Source organism: Chiloscyllium plagiosum, chromosome 33 (assembly GCF_004010195.1).
Source record: "Chiloscyllium plagiosum isolate BGI_BamShark_2017 chromosome 33, ASM401019v2, whole genome shotgun sequence".
Lineage (NCBI taxonomy): Eukaryota > Metazoa > Chordata > Chondrichthyes > Orectolobiformes > Hemiscylliidae > Chiloscyllium > Chiloscyllium plagiosum.
Genome location: NC_057742.1, coordinates 1,823,010 through 1,838,458, shown reverse-complemented (window position 1 = coordinate 1,838,458; position 15,449 = coordinate 1,823,010). Strand labels below are relative to the sequence as shown.

The following is a 15,449-nucleotide window of genomic DNA, read 5'->3' as shown; positions in this document are numbered from 1 at the left end:
GGGTGTGTGTGTGTGTGTGTGTGTCTGTGTCTGTCTGGGGGTGATTGCTGTTGCTCAGTCTGACCCTCTCCTGGTAGGATTCTGTTTGAAGTTCTAATCTTTTCCTCAATCCCAATTCTGAAAGAGCAGAGTTGGGGAAGTTGTGATTTCCATGTTTTTTGGTGTCTTGGCCCTGGGGCTGGAGGTGGGTGGGGGTCCTCTGTTTTGTTCTGCAGTATCTGGGCATCTTTGTCCAGTTTGGGTGGGCAGCTGATTGTTCAGGTGCTTGTGGACCCAGAGAGAGACTGGGAGACCTCTTGTCAGCCTGGGGCAAGGACTAGCTTCGGAACTGTTGACAGCCATATGTGCAAAGTTCAACTGGCCGTTTTGTTCCAGATATAAATTAGAGCTTTTTAGTGGTTTGCAACCATCTGTTCTCTGGGAATGGCTTATTGGCGGTTGAGAGTAAAACTGAAATTGTTTTTTGCATTGTGCCAGTGACATGACGCTGCTACAGACTGAAAACTGTTTACAATTTGCTGCTTGAAAGGTCGCTGCAAACAAGTTCAATAGTATAGTAACATCAAAAAAAAATCTGATCAATACTTGCACAGTAAAATTATTGCAGGAGATACTGCCCAATGATTTATGGGGGAGCAGATCTGGAGGTAATTACCAGGCTGTTATCTACAAGTTAGTATAAACTTAGAATAGTAATGAGTTGCTATAACTTGGAATTTCTGTCTCAGTGGGTACATGCAGCCTTATTGTGTCTATGTGCTGGCCTTTTTAATTAAACAATCAATTATTACCATTCCTTCTCCTCTCACTGATTAGAGATAAAGTTGTAGCCTCTCTGAGAACCTTTTTGTCTATCACTGGGTGCTATCCTGGTTTTGATACTATGTTGCTGTGCAATTTAATAAAATGAACAAATACCAATTAATGATATCTTTGTTTTGAAAATTTCTGGAGCAATCATGGTTTCACTAATTGTAAAGGTTTATACTGTATAATAAATAGGAAAATTGAATTTGGGGATATGTTCATTAATGAACACACAAACTGTGGATTGACTGGAAGTTCAATGTAATGTAATCTTTTGTCCAAGGTGCTCTATTCAGTCCTATTGGTAAGGACATTAGGGATTCTCTGAAGAGCAGAAAAGTTTTTTTGGATTGAGTTTGGAAAAGGTGAGAACTATTTGTGCATGTGTAGGTTAAATATATCATGTTGACTGTTTGGGTTAAATGATTGTTTTTTTTATGTTCTGCTGATTTTGCCCTGTAACTGGAAATGAGAATTTAAACATCTGGGAGAAATGCTGAGATGAGGACTTGCGTGAGACAAGCTGAGCACAAAATCTGTTTGGTGAGGGTGTTACTGTTCAGTAAGCTGATTTGGACTTGTTACAAAGCCCAGCTGTTTACCTGTTTATGCATTTCAGCCTTTTTATGGAAACGTGCCATGTTTTGGCAGTAATCTGCTTTATATGTTGTGGTACTGCTGATTTGCATTGTTTATGGAGTCTGGGTGTATTTGGCTAGGTTGTGTATTGGAGAAGTGTTTTACAGTGGCGTATTTAGCATCTTGTACTTTTTTCTCTCTTTTTGAAGGTAATGACCCATTTTGCTTGGTATATTGCTAAGGTTTGTTATGGGGATAGTTTAAAAAAAACAGGTTTAATGTTGTACATTCTAAATATGCATCCATGTCCTGTGAAGAAATTTCTTTTTTTTTGACAACTGTTCTTGTCGATATTATTTAATTTTGAAAGCTCTCTTGTAATTATTTTGCAAATTTTATAATGTGAACATCTCCAGGTGGTGTTGTAGGTGGCAGCAGCAGCTTTTGGGGCACTGATGGTGGGCAATGTTACAGGGGATTTTAACCTTTTCTGTTACGGGGTCTGTCCTAATCCCTTCCTATACTGACACTTGTTTAACACTGAGGCCAGTTTATAAATTTATAGTGTCATTGTGTTCTGGTTAGAATGTACGAAGGATTGAACCTAGGACCCCGCTTAGTCTTTCGTCAAAAGCCATGTTTGGTTAAGTATTGGCCTGCTGACTTTATACTGGGTGTAATGGGGTGTTAGGATCACTTGCCTGATAGCTGCTGCATGTCCAAAGTAAACTTGCTAGATTCGTCAAAACTCTATACAGGTGTCTTGGTTAAAACCCTGTCTCTATTTTAACATAACCAGCAGTTTCTCTTGGTTTGCTCAGTGAAGTGTATCAGGAGTCCCACCAGCCTCAGTAAAACCTGCCAGTGGCTCCCTTTGTAAAATCTGTGATCCAATTTGGGAGGAAGACTATGGGTACAGTGAAATATTGAGAACAAATGTGATTCAACTACTGCCAGTTGTAAATGACTCATGACTTCGAAAGCTGCAGATTATGCTCGGGAATCTCCTTTTTGACAACACAGCAACTTCTTTGAGAAGTCTGGGTGTAGGCAGGGTGTGAGTGCAGTGAGAAAATCAGCCCCAAAGCATTTGAGTCAAAACTAGGACAGTAAAAGCACTGTCAGCTCTTTTTCAGTTTATCTGTCCAGGACCCTCCCAACTATATATCTTTTAAAGCCCCCCTTCCCCTCAGGGGTGCAATGCCTCTAAAGATCAAGAGCATTGTCATTACTTCTCTATCATGTCTATGTATCCTCATACACACTCAGTAACTGGTAGTTTTGATTCTGACTGAGTCTTAACACTGCCTTGGTGCTGAATTTTGAACCTTGATTATTTTGTGACTCAGTATCACTGACTAAATGATTCACCTCCTGAGGCTGGTGTGGGTGGGATAGTGAGATACAAGTGAACAACCTTTGGGTTCAGGATTTCTGCTGTAGCCAATTGTCACGTAGTGCTTTTGGTATTGTATAGTAGCTTTGGCAGGAATTTCATGCTCTGATATGACTTCCTGAGAGAATTGTGATTGGCTGCAGCCACAGACAATGGCAGTCTTTTGTTTGTGAGGGAGAGATTTTTTGGTTACTCCGTTACCAGAAACAAAGCTTCAAACTGCTTCAACCAACCTGTTGATCTTATGATGACTTTACATTTTTCAATTTACTTACCTTGTTTCCTAGAATATTGTTTTGTAAAGGTTTTTGGCATTTGCGTGACAATCACACATGATGTTTTTATACTGTTTCCCTGAGTTACTGTCTCCCTGGAACCCGAGTGGGAGTTGATGCCTCCACACATGCTGTTACCCGATCAGTGACAGGGTATTGAATCATCATGCATCCTATCCTTTCTCTCAACCTCCTCTTATCCATCTCTCTTCACTCCTATAACTTAACTCAAGATTGTCTTTAGTCACCTTCCCAAACTCCGCCTCTAATCACACTCATTGCTTGTTCATAATGAATGATATATTTGTATTTATTTTGAGAACAAATTTCTGACAACAGCTCCTAGAAACTTGCTAAATCTATTTAAACTATCCAAACAAATTGTCACTTGTCACAGTCTGGCCAATCTGTGACTCCAGACCCACAGCCATGTGGTTGACTCTACCTGCCCTCTGAAATGGTCTAAAGTTCCGACTGGTTCAAGGGCAATTCGAGATGGGTAACAAAAATGCTGGCCTTACTAGCGATATTCACATCCGTGAAAGAGCAAAGATAAAACTATTCCCCTTTGTTACTTTTCTTGATGGTTTTCCTGCTCATTTGGTCTTGTGCTATCTTGAATTTTGTGATATGCAATATTTTTAGTTTCGAGTATTTCACTGATATCAGCCTAATTTCAGTTTTGATATTCAAATAGGTAGATTTAGTCTGAAGCTGCACAGCTGAGACCAAATCAGCAACTCGTTGGTTTGAGTCTCAGGCAATCAATTCTGACCAACAGACCAGTTAGATTTATTTCTATCAGTGAGATTCAGTGGGCTCCTGGCTGACCCCAGAGACATGGACACTTGATCCAAGCTGACACACCCAGTGCAATACTGAGAGTGCGCTGCACAATCAGAAATACTGCCTTTCATATCTGTAAAAAATCTCATGACAATAATTCAAAGAGAGCTCTGGAGTTCTTGTGTGTGGCCTAGCCAATATTTATTCCTCCATAAAAACACCTAAAACCAGATTATTGTTATAGTACTGTGACCGATGTCTTTAAAGGCACTATGAAATTACAAATCTTGAATGCTGACCACTTTTTTGTGCGTGTGGTGGAAATGATTATACAGTCCTGAACTGGTTAACTGCAGATTCATGTTGACTGCAGCATGAGGAGGAACCAGCTGACTCGCTAATTGTTTAACTGATCTGGAGGAAGCTAAAGTTCAGCTGGTGAAATTGCAAACAATAAATTAAAGCCCTGAGTTATTGCTACATATGTTGTGTGATACAATGGGATGGTGTGCAATTCCCAGATTCTGTCCATCAAATATTACTAGCCAACAGGCAAGGTACTGTGCAACTGCTTCACAGTACTAACTTGCAATGTCTTTTTTTCAGATTGTGATATTGCTGGGAACGTTTTGAAGACTTGTGACTGAGGGGAGCGGTAGAGGATAAACTGGTAAATAAGTGGCATCTGTTGGAATGGTGAATGATTCGTGTGGGGATATCTGCTCCCTCTGATGTAACCTGCACGAACACCACAGGGGAAAAGTTATCTTGTGTTTAAGTAGCACCTTTTTTAATGGGTAATGAAATACTTTTGTTAGCGTAGTCTCAGAATATTTTCTGAAGAAGGGCCTGTGCCCGAAACGTCGAATCTCCTGTTCCCTGGATGCTGCCTGACCTGCTGTGCTGTTCCAGCAATAAAGTTTCAACTTTGATCTCCAGCATCTGCAGACCTCACTTTCTCCTCAGAATATTTTCAACACTAAAATATCAGTTTGTGCATGGCAAGATCCTACAGCAGTGAGATAATGATCATATGAGTCTGTTTTAAGTGATTTTTGTTAAGGGATTTATGTTGGCTGTAACCAGAAGAACTTTCCAGTTGTATTTCAGGAAAGGCATAGGGTCTTTGTTTGGTTGAGAGGTAGATAGGAGGGGTCCCAGTTTGACTCCTCTGAAATGTAGCTTCTTTGATAGTGCTGCACTCTCTCAATGCTGTGGTGAGAATGGCCGACTGGATTGTGTTCACTTCTCTGCATTTGGTAGTGAACCACAGCCGTTCAACCTTGTGTGTGTGTGTGTTACGGACGGACCTGGGAATGGTCAGGAATGGAAAAAGCTGGTGTTATATCTCCAAGTACTGCCTCCACCATCAGGAGCTTGCTGTTGAAATCCTCTCATGGTCCTTATCCAAAAAATTCTTTGCTTTATACACTCCAACGTAAGTTAAATAATCAAATTAAACTGCCCTTTCCCTTTCACTCAATGTTCGAGAATCTGAAAAAATGAAGTTTCGCCTTTAAGTTTCCCTTTAGGATCTGAATTCCTCTAATCTGAGGCTTTTCTTCAGTGGAAGCCTCATTCTAAACCACTGGACAGATCCCATCCCTTGGTTTAATTGTTCACTGCTGCTCCCTCTTAAATTTCCAAAGTTTGTGGTTAATCTGAAGACTGGTTTCACAGACTTGAATTTTAACGATTAAGGGCTGACCTGAGTGAGATGTTAAAAGGAATTGATTTGGGCAGAGAGAGAAAAAGGCTATTTTTCCCTGGATAATTCAAGATGGGGCCATTATCTTAAAGATAGATCTATGCTGTTCAAGGATGATGTCGGGAAGCTTTTGTTTTACACAGAGGGTCCTTTCTTTTTTCCATCTCTGTCCCTTTGGAATTGAGAATGACTGAAATTGATATATGACCTGCAGATTAAGTCACACGTTGGGGCAGGTTGAGGGGAGCTGGAGTGTGATGGGTGAGAGGGGTGGAGTTTCTCTGTGCTCTCCAATTTTGCCTCTGAGTTTCTAACAAGGCATCTCCTGCTTCCTGAACAAATCTTCTCCATTTTGGCTGGTCACAAACCAGGGACTCCCATGAGTGGTCAATGATGTTTGACCTCTTTGGGAAAACTTGGAGGACATCTCTAGAAGATGTTTTCACTGTGCTCCTGGGTGTCTCCTGTTGTGACTGAGTTCCAAGTGGAGCAGTCACTTTTGGAGTCTGAGAGAAATGTCCTCTTGGATGGAGCGATTTGAACCTTGATGTTGAACTGGGGAAAAGATGCTGTTTGACCACCTTTTGTTGCCATTGATTTGGAGGATCTTGCCAGAGGCAGTGGAGTTTTGGGCTGAAGAGTTGTGGAAACCAGAAACACACCTTGTTCCTGAAAGTGTTGGCTTATCATGGACATTCTGTAGTTTCCCTGACTACCTCTGAGTCAGTGGTTTTCATGTTTCAAGTCATAGTTGAATATCCAATATGCCTGCTCTTCCAACAACAATTATGCATTTACACATTGCTCCTGTGATTACAAGGGGTTATTAGTCAAAAGCCGACACCGAATAACGCCACCTTTTTTGAATCAGATGACCCAAGGTTTTGGTTGGTCATGTAAGTTTCGAGGAGGAAAGAGAGCTGGAGAAATTGGAATCTGATTTGGTAGCACTGGAGTTGAGAAGAGCATCGATGTTGCGGTGAGGTGATGTTACATAAGGTTGAGGAGGTTTAGGGAAGAGCAAGACCATGGAGACCACCTTAAAGCAAAGATGCAAATTAAATTTGAATTATTTTTGGACAGCAACTAATGTTAGCAAGCATAGGGTGCATGAGACATGGGCAGCAGAGTTCTAGATCTTTGTAGGGGGTGACTGAACAATTTGAGTGATCACCTGATCAGTCTAAGGTTAACAAAGATGTGGGTGAGGATTATTGTATAAGAACTCTTGCTGATATTGGAACCCTGTATGATCCAGGGGCACTTGGTTTATTTGTCATGTTGGCCACCTGGGCTTGACCCATTCAGCACTGACTTAGGATAAAAGCTGGCTCTCCCTTGGCCTCTGGCATAGTTCAGATGAGGTACTGAAGGGAAATCTGGAGATGTTTGTGTATTTTTAGAGTCATAGGAAGCTTCGCTGAGAAATGAAACAGGAAATAGCCTGAAATTATTGTGTGTAAACAATCAGCATTTGCTGTATCTCAAATTCAGTCTTAGAAAAACACTTGCATTTATGTAGCACCCCTCATGCACTTGGACATCCTAGAGAGCTTCAGAGCTGATGCAGAAAAATTATTGATGTGTGGTTGCTAAATTTCTTAAATTCCATCTGCTCAATATTGCAAGTCAGTGGAGTGTTTGGTGTTTGAGAAATTGCAGATTATAGTGATGATGGTTATAGTGAGGGAAGAAACCTCTGTTCTTTGTGATCATGGTTTAAGGGTATGTTGATATAGCTATTCTTTTGTGGTGTTGTGATATTTTTAGGTTGAAATGCAATCTGTTGTTAGCTAAGAGTCTCCACCCTGGACTTCGCAGCTTGTTGAGTTGTTTTTCATAGTGTCCCATGTGACTCAGGATTACAATACAAAACAGAATGCGGGGTATCTATAGAAAGCTGCTCCCTTTTTTTTTCTCAGCTTTCCGCTGCACAGTGCCTACGAGTATTAACTGCTGTTTGAGCTCACCAGACTGTAGCAAGACCCCTGTAGCATGCCTACCATCTCTGGTCAGAAGGTTGTGTGTTTGCACCTGATCTTGAGCACAAAGATGCAGACTGATGCTCACACTGCAGCACTGAGGGAGTGCTGCCCTTTCAGAAATTTCCTCTTTCTGTTGAGGTATTAAACTGAGGCCTTGTCTGCTCTGTTGGACGAGCCACAATTTTGAAGAGTTGGATCTGATGTCTTAAGAAAAATGTATTTCTCTATCAACATCATTCGGTCATTCTCTTGTTGCTGCTTGTGGGATCTTGTTTTGTGCAGTTTTGTTGCCAAGTTTCCCCTCTTACAGCAGTGACACATTTCAGAATTAACATTTTAATTGTAAAACAGTTGGGACAACCTGGAGTTAAAAGGTGCTATGTAAATGCAAATTTGTCTTTGCTATTTCTCCTAAATTTAAGGCCAATAAACTGCACCAAGTGATGGGTTACATCCACAGCACTTTCTAAATAAAAAGTCCCTTCAAAGTTGGTTGAAAGGTACTCTGGGTCGTTAATCTGTAATTCTCTGTCTTAAAGGGCCGTGAAAGCTCAGCTATTGAGTATATTCAAGACAAATGTTGATAGATTTCTGGATATTAAAGAATTCACTGGATATGAAGATAGTATAGGAATATCGCAATCAACTGAGTGGCATAGCAAGCTTCATGGGCTGAATGGCCTCTTAATTCCTGTTTAATGCTTTAACAGTAGGTGAGCAGATGAATCCATTTCCTCTTGGTCTACTCACCTTTTTAACATCTGGAATTAAGTGTGGCTGCTTTTTTTACTCCTCTTCTCCTCCCCCCCCCCCCCCCCCCCCGCACGGTCATTAAGTCTGTTTGAAAGTGTTGGTCTCTCTGACTAATCATTTTTAGATTGATTTCACTGCAACCTGTCAGGGAAAAAAACCCAGCAAAATGAGACTCCAAAACTTGTACACACTGATAATATTACACATCCACCCCCACAGTAATTACAAAACCATTTGCAATCGCAGCTGACTAACAGCTTGTACTCAAGAGCTGTGAAGAATTGGCACAGCTGCATTGATTCTGCTGTTTGGGTTCAGCTTTTGCCTGTTTGAAACTAGGAGTTTCTGCTGAATCCACTGCTTTCCAGTTTTGCTCCATGGGTGGAACACAATGTCCCAGCTAATCTTTGTGTAGGCTGTTTATAGTACACTTCCCGTTCTGGGTTGTTGTATAACAATGCCACTTCACAGCTTCGAGGGAGAATTGGTTAGTCCTCATTGTCAAATCTTTCAATTGTTCCTTTCCAAGAATGGGGAAGTGCACTCAGGCTGGGGTGCCTAAACTAACCATGTAGTTGTCATCAATACTGCAACCAGCATTTAAATGTCACCTTTTAATGGAAGTAAACATAGTCATAGTGTTACAGAAATGGAAGCAGATCTTTCAGTCCAACTTGTCCATGCCAATCAAATATCCTAAATTAATCTAATCCTATTTGTCATTACTTGGTCCATATCACTGTTTAAACCCTTCCTATTCATATGCCCATCCAGATGCCTTTTAACTATTGTAATAGTACCCGTCTCCACTTCCTCTGGCACCTTATTGCATACATGCATCACCCTCTGTGGAAAAGTTACCCCTTAGGTCCCTTTTTTAAAATTTTCCCCTCTCACCTTAAACCTCTGGTTCTTGACTCCCCCACCCCATTGAAAAGGCCTCATCTATTTACCCTATCTATGCATCTCATGACTTTGTAAACCTCTATAAGATCATACCGCAGCCTCCAACACTTCAAGGAAAACGGCCTATCTTGAAGAGAGACAAAGTTTGACACCAAACCTAGTAAGGAAATATAAAGTCGGGTGAGCAAAAGCTGTGCTATGGGAAAGATCTAATTGGGTGGTTCTCTCAAAGAGTTGGTATAGGTACAATGGACCAAATGGCCTTTGTCATCCTGTTTCATTCTGTGGTCCAATTAAATTCAATAATTGCTTTAGAATATAAGATTCAGTGGAATGCAGAGTTCTGTTTGTAATTCTAGGCCCCTTATTTACTGAAAGATGTTACAACTATAGAATATATAGTATTGCCCCTCCGGGATGATGAGCTTTGAATGGAAAAATAAAGTCTAAATGCAGTGCTGTTTCCTCATTGAGGAGTTACCATTTTTAAAACCCTCCATGTTGTGGAGTGCCTTGCCGCCACCCAGAGTCATTACAATGTTTCCTGTTGCTGCTGAAGACACCATTGTGACTTTTGAAGAGGAAATTTGAAACCGAGAGATATTGGGCATCAGATATAGTTTTGGATTGTCCTAGGAAACTGCCAGGACAGTGACAATCGAATAATTGGTGACTCATTGTGAGGGAAAAATCTATGTTGAATTTTCCCTCCTTTCTGCACTCCCCTCCACCACAGCAATTCTTTACATCTTCTGTGTTCCTGTCCCCTTTCTCTTGGTGTGTCAAGTCTGGGGAAACTGGGTGAGATTTGGGGATCTTTCTGAGCTTTGACATGTTGAGTTTGTGCTCTCCCATTGGATGGTAGACTCCAGGCTGGAGGGTGAGGCAGAGTGTTCCAGTGGGTGGATGTTGACACCACTTTGCTCTCCGATCTGATATGAATGATTTGTGGAGGATAAATCAAGTCACCTGATTACTGTGTGGGTAGAGGTGGAATTTTGAGGCAGCAGTATGGATTCCTGTCGGATTAAACAACCTCCGATTTGGTTTCTGGTTATTTTTGACACACGAACACATTGGGTGAGTTGAGGATCTTTGGGTTGGACTGATTCCTTCCCTGTTCAAATCTAATCTAATAAATGTAGGGGAATGGGTCTGGGTGGGTTGCTCTTCGGAGGGTCGGTGTGGACTTGTTGGGCCAAAGGGCCTGTTTCCACACTAAGTAATCTAATCAAATACCCCATTTTCAGGGTTCACAGGTGGTGGACTGTTATCTGGGATTAGGAGAGAAATAACTGATGGATGTTTGACAGACTGCCTGCTAACCCTGAAACACTTTCTGAAATACCTGAATGATTCAGTCAGGGTTGATGTGCTCCAGTCAAGGGCAGTAGCAATTATAATTGAATGTTTCATTGTTCTGTCAAATTCTTTGTGCTGAAATGTCTGGTTTAATCTGTCTGTGCTTCTCCTCACTGAATCTTTTGAGGGTGTTTTGGTTGTTGATGGCAGTTGCTGGGACCACACAATTTTAAATAACAAATTTTTCAGATGGTTTTTGAAGTGGTCCTGCTCAGCAGCCTATTCCCATGTGATTATCTGGAAGCTTCCATGCCTCAATGTGACACATTGAGCACAAGTCATGTATTGCTTGGGACCCTGAAGAAACAGAGGGCCAGTATTCCCTCTGTGTTCCCTTTAATAGCTAATTTTTGCTGAAGTCCTTCTAGCACTTGACACAAGTGGCCACCTTCTGCCTGTGGTCAATTTGTTGCATGTTTGCTGGATAAGAACTGGTCTTGAGCCTGATCCTGCCAAGTGTGAGACACTCTGCTTTTACTGAATGATCAGGAAGTGTGGAATTAATCCCTGCTTAATTCTGAACCCATTAACATTGTGCACAATATTGTTCAACAGTGGGGACACCATCCTTGCACCTTTGGAATAGTAAGGGATGAGGATTATATATTGCTTTCTGTTGAGCCACAGCACATTCAACTTCAGATTAATGTGGCAGTGTCTCTGGAGGGGCTGTTGTTGGAAATGTGAATCTGAGGCAGCTTAGATTCCCTACAGTGTGGAAACAGGCCCTTCAGCCCAAATAGTCCACACTGACCCTCTGAAGAGTAACACCCAGACCCATTTCACTCTGACTAATGCACCTAACACTATGGGCAATTTAGCATGGCCAATTCACCTGACCTGCACATCTTTGGACTGTGGGAGGGAACCGGAGCACCTGGAGGAAACCCACGCATACGCAGGGAGAATGTGCAAACTCAACACAGACAGTTGCCCGAGGCTGGAATCGAATCTGGGACCCTGATGCTGTGAGGCAGCAGCGCTAACCACTGAGCCACTGTGCCGTAATTGATGGGGTGGCCAGCTGAGAGGCTGTTATCAGTTTCTACCTCTTTCTGTTCTCAGCTCGCCTTTTTAAGGCTGTTTGCTGTGATGAGCTCCACTTGCTAGTGGCATCTGTTGCTGTAAAGTCGGGAAACTAGGTTTTCCCATCTTGATATCTTGGTTACGACACCCAGGCAAACAGCACTGAGCTGGTGTGTTTGTTTGTTTTGCATTGTTTATATTAACATTGTTAATGTTGGTGGTTTATTAGTAATGGCGTTCTTGTGTATATTCTTGTTTAATCTGGCTCGAGCAAGGCTGAATTTGGCCTCTTGTCCGCTAGTTACATCTGATGAGTGCTATTCCAGGAATGTACATCTGGGATGTGCTAAAGATTGTGAATTCTAGGTTTGTTGCTCTGTTACAAAATGAACTCCACTTTCCACAGCACAATTCCAGTGTCTGTTGCTAATCTGAGATTCAGAAGAAGCTGCTGTACTCAAGGCCAGTCTCCCTTTTTCCTACCCTCTGCACATCACGGTTACATTTCATGATAGAATGTTTTTGATTAACTCTTTTGTCAGAGCTTTGGTGTAATTGCAATTTATTCTCAACCCTCATGCTCCTGCCCCTACCCTGCAATAGGGCAACTCCTTAACTCCTTCCTGTTTTCCAGAATCTGCAGTCCTTTGGGAATTGAGCACAGTTTTCGCCTAGTGTCATTCTTTGTGATCTAACAAAGTAGCAAAATAAACCATCTCCAGACTTGAGGCTTTCCCAGCTCATAAGTATGTCATGGAGGTAATCTGACATGGGAACCTGCTGCAAATCATGTCCTAGTGTGTAACTAACAAAGAAGTAAACATCTTCCTAGTGACCTTTTGAAGAAACAATTTGCGTTTATAAAATGTGTTCCAGGGCATGCAACAGATGATCAAAGCACTTAACAGGCAAGGAAATGCTTTTGAAGTTGAAACACAGGAATCCTGGTATCCAGTTTATACACTAAATTCCCAGAAACAACCAGATAATGATGCATGGTCAGTTTAAATCATGATGGTTGATGGACACAGGTTTAAAAAGATGGCCCATCACCACCAAAGTCCTGACTTATCTAACGAATGAATTCCATGAATGATTCTAAAATATGAATCTTAAATCTCTGCAAGGTTTCCTAATGTATTTCAAAAGTCATCTGTGGGAGATACCTGTGGATTGATGGCACCTTGATTTCACATTTTGTTTCAGAGAGAGTATCTCTGACAATGCAGCGCACTCAACTGCACTGAAAGTGTTTGCTTTGATTTTATGCTTGTTCTGTGGACTGGGATGGGTTTCCATGATTTCCTGACTATGGTGAGAGTGCTTCCCATGAACTGTGCTGACCCAGTTTGATTTGAAGTCATAGCTATTCTGTGCTGGCTTGGTTGTTTCTTCTTCCTCATCCTTGACTGACTGACTGACTGATTTGTATGCCCCACCATTTCTAAAAATAAAGCAGGTTCTCAAGGTGTAGGCAGACTGATATGGCTCGGATCAATTACCACCTTTTGGGATCCCTCTTAGATCTATTACCTATCTTTTCTGGGCCTTTGGGAAGGGGCTGGTGTACAGCAGTCCTTGTGGTGAAGGTTCACCTAAAGCTCAGTGCTGTAAGGGAGGGACTTGCAGATTAGATTAGATTAGATTACTTACAGTGTGGAAACAGGCCCTTCGGCCCAACAAGTCCACACCGCCCCGCCGAAGCGCAACCCACCCATACCCTTACGTTTACCCCTTACCTAACACTACGGGCAATTTAGCATGGCCAATTCACCTGACCTGCACATCTTTGTGACTGTGGGAGGAAACCGGAGCACCCGGAGGAAACCCACGCAGACATGGGGAGAACGTGCAAACTCCACAGTTAGTCGCCTAAGGCGGGAATTGAACCCAGATCTCTGGCGCTGTGAGGCAGCAGTGCTAACCACTGTGCCACCGTGCCGCCCATGTTTGACTCCGTGACAGTGAAGGATCAGTACATGGTTAAAGTTAGGATACTGTGTTGATTTGGCAGAGGGAACCTAGCAAGTGGTGCTGTTCCCACACCTCTGACCACCCCACCACCCTCTTCCTTGCCAAGCTCAGCCTCACCCTCAACAACTTCTCTTAACTCCTCTCGCTTTCTTCAGGTCAAAAGTGTGGGCATGGGTACCTGCGTGGATCTAGTTATCCCTATCTCAATGTGGGCTGTGTGGAACACTCCTTGTTCCAGTCCTGCTCTGGCCCCCACCCACCACTTATTCTTCGATATACCGATGACAGAATTGATGCTGCTTCCCCCTCATCCAGAATTTGGAAAAGTTTATCCATTTCGCTTCCAATTTCCATCCTGCTGTCGTCATCACCTGGTCCATTTCCAACTCCTCCATTTCCTTCCTTGACATTTCTGTTTCCATTTCTGGGAATAGGCTGACTACCAATATTGGGAGAAATTGAGGACTGCAGATGCTGGAGATAAAAGTTGAGAGTATGGTGCTGGAAAAGCACAGCAGGTCAAGCAGCATCCGAGGAGCAGGTGAATTGATCATTCATCAGGAATGATGCCCACAACAAGCCCACTGATTTTCACAGGTGTAGAATCATAGAGATGCTCAGTGTAGAAACAGACCCTTCAGTCCCGTTCATCCATGCTGACCAGATATCCCAACTTAATCAAGACCCATTTGCCAGCATTTAGTTCATAGCTCTCAACCCTTTCTGTCCATTTATCCATCCAGATGCCTTTTTAAATGTTGTAATCGTACCAGCCTCCACCACTTCCTCTTACAGCTCATTGCATATGTGCAGCACCCTCTGTGTGAAAAGGTTGTCCCATTTAAATCTTTCCCCTCACCTTTAAACCTATGCTGTTACCTTGACTGCATCCTCTGTACAGCCTGCTTCCTGTAAAGACACTATTCCATTCTCTGTCCCTCTGACTCCATCGCATCTATTCTGATGATGCCAGCTTCAACAAGGGAGCCTCTGAAATGTCCACCACCTTCCTCAAAGATTCCCTAGCACTGGTTGACAGGGCCCTCAGCCAGGTCTGACCCATCTCCCTCACTTCAGTCCTCAAACCCCTCCCTACCCTCGCAACAATATAGGGTCTCTCTTATCCTCACCTACCATCCCATCAGCATCCAAATCCAGAAGATTGTTAACAGCCATTTCTGCCAATTCCAGTGAGATGCCACCATTCGGTACATAATCCCCTCCCCTACCTTTCAGCCTTTTGCGGGGACCGTTTCTTCTGGTACACCCTGGTCCACTCCTCCTTCACTCCCAATACCCTCCCACAGCCCCAGGGCACCTTCTCTTCCAACCACAGAAGGTGTAACTCCTGCCCATTTAATTCCTCCCTCTTCGCTATCCAAGATCTCAGACTCATCTTCTAGGTGGAACAGTGCTTTACTTGCACTTTATTCAATCTAGATTTGCTGCTCACAATGTGGTCCCCTCTACAAACCATAAACCGGGTCTCTGCTTCACAGAACACCTACGCGCTGTCCGCAAAAAAAAAACCCCTGAGCTTCCAGTCGCCTGCCACTTCACAATGTGGTCCCCTCTACAAACCATAAACCGGGTCTCTGCTTCACAGAACACCTACGCGCTGTCCGCAAAAAAAAACCTCTGAGCTTCCAGTCGCCTGCCACTTCAACATCACCCTGTTTCCTGGTCAACATCTGCCTCAGGCTGCAGTGCTCCAGTGAAGTTCGGAGCAAGCTGGAAGAACAGCACCTCACTTTCCACTTGGAGCCTGCAACCTTCTGTATTCAGTATAGAGTTCAACAATTTTAGGGCTTTAGGACAGCTCGCAACTCCTCTTTTCTAAATGCCGCTCTCTCCCTCCCCTCCTGCCCCGCTCTCCCTCCCCTCCTGCCCCC

General features: G+C 42.9%; 1 protein-coding gene across 1 annotated transcript in view; it reads left to right on the top strand.

Annotated features, from left to right (window-relative positions):
• Window positions 1–15,449, top strand: part of LOC122539713 (junction plakoglobin-like) — a 68,862-nt gene that overhangs the window by 1,074 nt on the left and 52,339 nt on the right. The gene's annotated exons all lie outside the window — the stretch shown is intronic.